The sequence below is a fragment of the Leptonychotes weddellii genome, chromosome 2, assembly GCF_054177405.1.
Source record: "Leptonychotes weddellii isolate Sample4059 chromosome 2, ASM5417740v2, whole genome shotgun sequence".
Taxonomy (NCBI): Eukaryota; Metazoa; Chordata; class Mammalia; order Carnivora; family Phocidae; genus Leptonychotes; species Leptonychotes weddellii.
The window spans coordinates 86,030,390-86,037,430 of record NC_138370.1 but is presented as its reverse complement, the minus strand read 5'-3'; positions in this window follow the sequence as shown (position 1 = coordinate 86,037,430).

The following is a 7,041-nucleotide window of genomic DNA, read 5'->3' as shown; positions in this document are numbered from 1 at the left end:
CATCTAAAACTAATGATGTAATGTATGGGGATTAACATAAGAATAAAAAAATTTAAAAAAAAAAGAAGGGAGCAGATGCCAGGCTGTGGCGTCGAGCCTGCAGCACCAGGATGGTGGTGCATTCCTCCTGCGCAGCCCTCGCTTTGGTGACCTTGACTCTTGGCTGCTTCCACTGTCCAACCCATCCTCGAAAGTTGAGAGAGTGTGAAGAAAACACTCATTTAAGGAAGAGGAACCAAAATATCTATGTGGCACCAAAAGCACTCCTGCCCCCCTACTCTCAACATTCAGGATCAAGGTCATTCTGCCGAGGAAAAGGCAGTCTGAGCTGTGGTAAAGAGCTTAGACTTCACATTCAGACAGTTCTAGAATTTAATCCCAGCTCTACAGTCGACTTCCTGTGTGATCCCCAGTAAATCCCCCAACCTCACCATTCTGTCCTAGGAAGACCTGTTTTTACCCACAGGACATTTCTGACACCAGATGTGCGGGCTTTCCAGACCAAGCAATTTTCTGTGGGTATCAACAGAGTGTCCTATAGGTCAATTAGATCTGGACATGAACTACCTGAACTCAGCACAAATCCTACAGGCTAAGGGCTCATCCCATAAGGCTGCCCCCATTTCAGATGCCAACTGCAAGTCTGGGTCACTTTTATCTCTGACTGCCTGGCTATAAATCAGAGATTCCCATGACCCCTCTTCAGGTTCGGTAATTTGCTAGAACAGCTCACAGAACTCAGGAAGGCATGTACTCACTACCACCCGTTTACTATAAAAGGATATGGCTCAGGGGTAGCCAAATGCAGGAGATGCATAGGGCAAGTTATGCAGGAAAGGGAACAGAGAGCTTCCATGCCCTCTCCAGGCCCACCACCCTCCCAACACCTTTATACGTTCACCAACCCTGAAGTTCTCTGAACCCCACTGTTTGTAAAAGGGAGGGTTATGGAGGTTCCAATATGTAAGGATGATTGATTAAACCTTAAACCATTGGCCGTTGTTGATTAACTCAATCTCCAGGCTCTCTCCACTCCCCAGAGATTGGGGGTGGGGCTGAAAGTTCTGTCTAATCACATGGTTGGCTCCTCAGGCAACCACACCCCCATCCAAAGCTATTGAGGGGCTAACCTAGAGTCACCTCATTAGCATAAACTCAGGTGTGTTTGATGGGGCTTATTATGAATAACAAAATGTGCTCCTCTCACCCGCATCACTTAGAAAATTACAAGGTTTAGGAGGTCTGTGCCAGGAACCGGGATCGAAGACCAAATATATTACACTCCGAAACACAAAACTCATAACATCTACCTTTTAAGGTTGTGAAGGATAAAAGAAAATAACGTATATAAAGTGTGGCCCAGGCTCATCTTCAGTGAGAGCTCATTGGCCTACCCTTCCACCGCTCTCGCAGCCTGGGCTTGGAGCACAGGGGCATGGCCTCCCTAAGTAGACATCCTTCTGCCCTTTATGCACATCCTGTGGACTTAGGAACAATTCAGAGAAATTTTTCTGCGGCAGCTATCACCTGTTCCTTTTCACAGAAATCATTTACGAGTGTTCAGCCTGACGTGGGTTTTCTATTTGTGGTTGTTGTTGTTTCTGCAGAATCCCCCCTTTCTCGGGAATGAGATTTCTGGTCAATGGGAGCATATCCATCATTTTTCTGAACTTTCTAAAGTCTGTTTTCCAAAATCCAGGACTCGCGTCAGCTCAGCCTGATGGTCCTTTTCCTCTCTTTGACCCAGAATGACGCAGTCAGTTTTTCCCTAGGATCCTGGAAGTTACACAATAGCCATCAAGTTCTTTGTCGTCAGAATTAAGTCAAGAATAGTAGTTCCTTTGTTGTTTCCTCTGTCTTTCTGGTGATGAGAGTATTATGAAGACTGGCAAGGGCTTATTACACTGTTTACTTTTAGCAGAACAAGACTTCTAGTAAACTCTGAACCTTTGAAACTAGTCCCCATCATCATGCAATTTGTCCATTTATTATCTAGTATTGATAAAGCATTTTCCCACACTGCTTTCACAATAATAAAACAGTAATAGCTTATATTTATTGTGCGTTTTCAATGTGTGTACCAGGCACTTGCTAAGCACTTTAAGTACGTCGTAATTTTTAAGCTTAAAAACAAACCAGCAAGTATATATACACAGTGGAATATTGTACAGTCTTAAAAAAGAAGGGGATCCTAGGGGTGCCTGGCTGGCTGAGTTAGTAGAGTGTGTGACTCTTCATCTTGGGGTTGTGGATTTGAGCCCCACGCTGGGTGTTGAGATTATTTGAAAATAAAATCTTAGGGGCACCTGGGTGGCTCAGTCAGTTAAGTGTCTGCCTTCGGCTCGGGTCAAGATCCCGGGGTCCTGGGATCGAGCCCCACCTCGGGCTCTCTGCTCAATGGGAGCCTGCTTCTCCCTCTGCCTGCCACTCCCCCTGCTTGTGCTCTCTCTCTCTGTCAAATAAATTAATTAATTAATAAATTAAATCTTTTTAAAAATAAATAAAAAATCAAATCAAATCAAATCTTTAAAAAAAAAAAAGGGAATCCTGCCATTTGCAACAACCTGGATGGAACTTGAGGGCATTATGCAAAGTAAAATAAGCCAGACAGAGAAAGACAAGTACTGCACAGTATTACTTATATATGAAATCTTAAAAAACTTGAATTCATAAAAACAGAGTAGAAAAGGAGTTGCCAGGGCCCGTGGGGTAGGGGAAATAGGGAGAGGTTGGTAAAAGGGTACAAACTTTCAGTTATAAGATGAATAAGTTCTAAGGATCCAATGTATAATGTGGTGACTATAGTTGATAACACTGTATTGCATAATTGAAATTTGCTAAGAAAGTAGAACTTAAATGTTCTCCTCCAAAAAAAGAGGCAAATACATGAGATGATGAATGTGTTAATAAACTCAATGGCCGGGTCCTTTCGGAAGTCGCATGTACCTCAGATCATCACATCGTACACTTTCAATACCTTACGATTTTGTCAATTATACCTCAAAGACGCGGAGAAAAACAACACTCTAAGGTAAGTGCTATTACTAGATCCCATTTCACAGATATGGAAACTGAAGCACAAAGACATGATGTAATTTGCCTGCAGCTACACCTACAAGTAGGGCAGCCAGGATTCTAAACCCAGAGCCCATCTTAGAACCATCAGTTCTCTACTGCTTCTCACACTTGGGTTCTAACGCCAGCTCCCTCACTCACAGCTTTATGACTTTGGAAAAGTTGCTTAACATCTGTCTCTCAATTTCCTTATTTGTAAAAATGAGAATAACAATATCAACTTCCCAGGGGTCGTTAGGCAGATGAAATGAGATCACGTTTGGGGCAGGCTCCTTCTCTCGTGGGCAGGTACACACCCACTGCAGCGGTCAGGAGTCCAAGTATCCCTCCTACTCTTGCCGCCACCGCATATCCCTTGCTCTCGAGCTGCTCCTTTTCTTCACATGTTCATATTTCTTTTTTACTTTATTTTTTTTATTTTAGAGAGAGAGTGAGTGGGCATGATTTGGGGGAAGAGCAGAGGGAGAGAGAAAATCTCAAGCAGACTCTGCCCTGAGCGGGGAGCCTGACCCGGAGTCCAATCGCACGACCCTGAGATCATGACCTGAGCGGAAATCAGGAGTCAGCGCTTAACCCACTGAGCCACCCAGGCACTCCCCACATGTTCATATTTCCGAAGCCAGATTCTATCTTATAACCAATGCATGCATGTGATGAGGTTTAGCTTTTTTCCCAGAAAGTTACTACTTGATGGTATGTCTTTCTATAAATGGCATCTCTGAATCAAGGAAATATAGTATTTCCATGTGTATTTGTTTTTTTGTCTAGCTAGTTTATTGATGACTTAAGGGCAAGGGGCATTTCTTAAATTTTTCTGGGTTCTCTCAACACCCAATACCAAGTCTCACACACTCTTAAATGCTCAATAAATAGCTATAGGGCACATGAGTGTTTGTCAAAAGGGAATTCAGCTGTCTGTGTTGTGTTGAGTAAAACATCCCCCATACCCCACCCCCTCCTACCCCCAGAGCAGGGCCTGGAGTCAGGGTGAGGTGGGCAGGGTGTATTTTCCTGCAGAGTTTTTGCGCCTTCCAGCAGAGTGGGCCCTCCAGGCGCTTTCCAGAGGGATTTGAGACAATAGCAGCCAGAACAGCCCCTGTGTCTACAGAGCCTTTCCTAGTCCTGGGCTTTACCAGGAAATGTAGAACATTAAGGCAAAGGAGACAGAGAAGCCAGAGAGCAAAAGGAAAATTGATTTGTCTGGGCCCCTGTGCTGCGCTCCAGCTGCCAGGAGTGCCCAGCAAATGGAGGTAGGCTGAGCCGGCTTCTGCTCTCCTAGGTTTGCGGGCACGTGTGTGTGCTTCTGCTTCCGCACCCTGCTTGCGACTAGGACATGCTGATGCGAACATCTTAAAGGGACTTTGGAAGACAGTTCCTGCGTGCAGGAAGCGGGCCCTGCTGAGAGCGCCGCCGTGGGGACCAGGCATTGCTTATATGGGGCCTGTGTCCTTGGGTTGCACCCTCAGCTGTCAAGTCCAGCCTTGTCGAGGCTTTTATAACCACAACTAGGGAGCCAACGAATAAATAAAAATTAACTCATCTGAAAGTCAGTCTGCCAACTCTCAAACCAGAGATAATCTTTTGCCCTGAAATTAAGAAAGCTTCTAAATTAGTGATCTGTAAATGAGTAAAGTGCTGTCTTGGCGGGGAGAACATTGTTAAAGGTTTCAAAATTAGAAAGAGCAGATTGCTGAACTGTACCTTCCTCCAGGATTACCTCCTTTTTATTAGAAAGTGTGTTCGTGGGAACAAACTTCCGCAGCATATCTGTTTTATAAAAATTATACAAAATTTCACTAATCGGATTTTGGAAAAGATCAAGCGTTGTCCAACCTCCGTTGTACGCACTGAAACTTCTCTTGGGGTTTACAGGGGTTTTCTTCTCCAGTTTCTCTTTTGATTGACACTACCCAATGCCGAGCTGCTTTTGTGTGTGTGTGGGGGGGGGTGTTTATAGAAATTGAGACATACTTCTCGAAGAGTTCAACTCTCCCAGTAAAAGGGAGATAGACCTCTTTTCTGTTTCTTAAGTCAAGTAGCTGAGGTCAGGTGCAGAAGCAGCCCAAACAGTCCTCGCAATGGGACGGACCCATGGGATGGTGACAGCACCCCCTCCCCCCATCTGATAGGGACTATTTGCTTTGGTAGTTAATGGAAGTCTTTTTCTGGACTTTTTTTTCTTTTTTGCTAAAAATTTACATTTTCGCCTCTTCTCAAATGTTTATCTTGGCCCTTTTCTTGTCCATTCTGCCGGATGACTCCTTTGCCAAGTCCAGGGGCAGCATTCCCTCTGGGGTCCACATGCTGGCCGTCCCAGGGAACTCACTGGTTCGTGGGAACAGTCGCCTTTCTCTCCCGCCACACTGGTTCTCTTCTTCCCGATGCCCTTCCAACGAGTCCTGCCCCCGGAAGTTCTGTCCTCCCTGCTCTTTGGCTTTCCCCTCCCCCACAGCTTTCCCTCAGGAAAGCACCTCTCCCGGGAAGAGCCTCGAATCTCATGACAGACTTCGGAAAAGAATTAAAGAGTCGTGTTCTCCAGAGTGTCTTCCTTGGGACATTAGTCCTGAGAAATGCTTCTTGATAAAAGGGGTTTCTGGTCATTTTGGGAAAAGCCTCATAACCGATCTCACTTTTGGATAGTCAACCTTGTTAGTCAAGCTTAAAATAAGCGTGGGAGAAGTTCTGTGCTTAAAAAAGAATGAACCAACCAATAACAACAAAAATAAATGAGGTTTAACTTTGTTTACCCCAGAATTTCCCAGATGATTTGTACTCGCATATTTCATGATACCAGTGGCTTGTAGAAAAGGCCTTGGACATTGCTGTCCCAGAGCATCCCGGCCACCTTCTAGGCCCAAGGAAGTCATAGCAATTTAGCAGAACTGTTCAATCAGGTTCCAGGGAGCTGCATGTAATCTCGATTGTTTAAACTTTTACATTGTTGTCCTAAAATAGATGGCACTTAGAAATCAAGTTGGATTATTAATCTTCTAGCCCCCTTATGTGCAGACCATCCTGCCCGTACACACGAGGAAAGGTAATTGCTACACTGGACCGAATTTAAGCAGTCAGATTAGAAATAGACAAACTCAAAATGTTGTAGACTAAGGCCCGCTGAGCCAAGAACAGCCTCTTGAGGAAACAACACCCAGACCTGGTCCTTAGTTACATTCATGTAAAGAAATTTGATTTCGCCAGGGCACTCAGAAGCGATCAGTCTCAAAACAAATGACTCCCATTAAGAAACCACACACACAACACCAAACACTGGTGAGGATGTGGAGCAACAGGGACTCTCATTTATTACTGATGGGAATGCAAAATGGTACAGTCACCCTGGAAGACAGTTTGGCAGTTTTGTAGAAAACTAAACATCCTCTTACATGTGATCCAGGAATCATGCTCCTAGATATTGACTCAAAGGAGTGGAAAACCTATATATCCACATAAAACCCTGCATGCAGATGTTTATAACACCTTTATTCATAATTGCCAAAACTCGGAAACAACTCAGATGTCCTTTAGTAAGTACGTGGATACATCATGGTAGGTCCGGACAACGGAATATAGAGGGCTAGAAAGAAATGGGCTATCGAGCTATAAAAAAGACATGGAAGAAACTTAAATGCATATTACTAAGTGAAAGAAGCCAATTTGAATAGTCTACATATGGTACGATTCCAACTCTATGACATTCTGGAAAAAGCAAAACTATGGAGACAGTAAAAAGATGAGTGGTTGCCAGAATTCAGGGTGGAAAGATGAATAGGCAGAGTACAGATGATTTTTAGGGCAATGAAACTATTCTGTATGATACTGTAGTGATGGATACAGGTCATTATATGTTTGCCTAAATCCATAGAATTTACAACACCAAGAGTGAACCCTAAGGTAAACTTTGGCCTTTGGGTGATGATGTCTCAAAGTAGGTTCCTCAAAATAAAAGTATCCCTCTGGTGGGGGAGT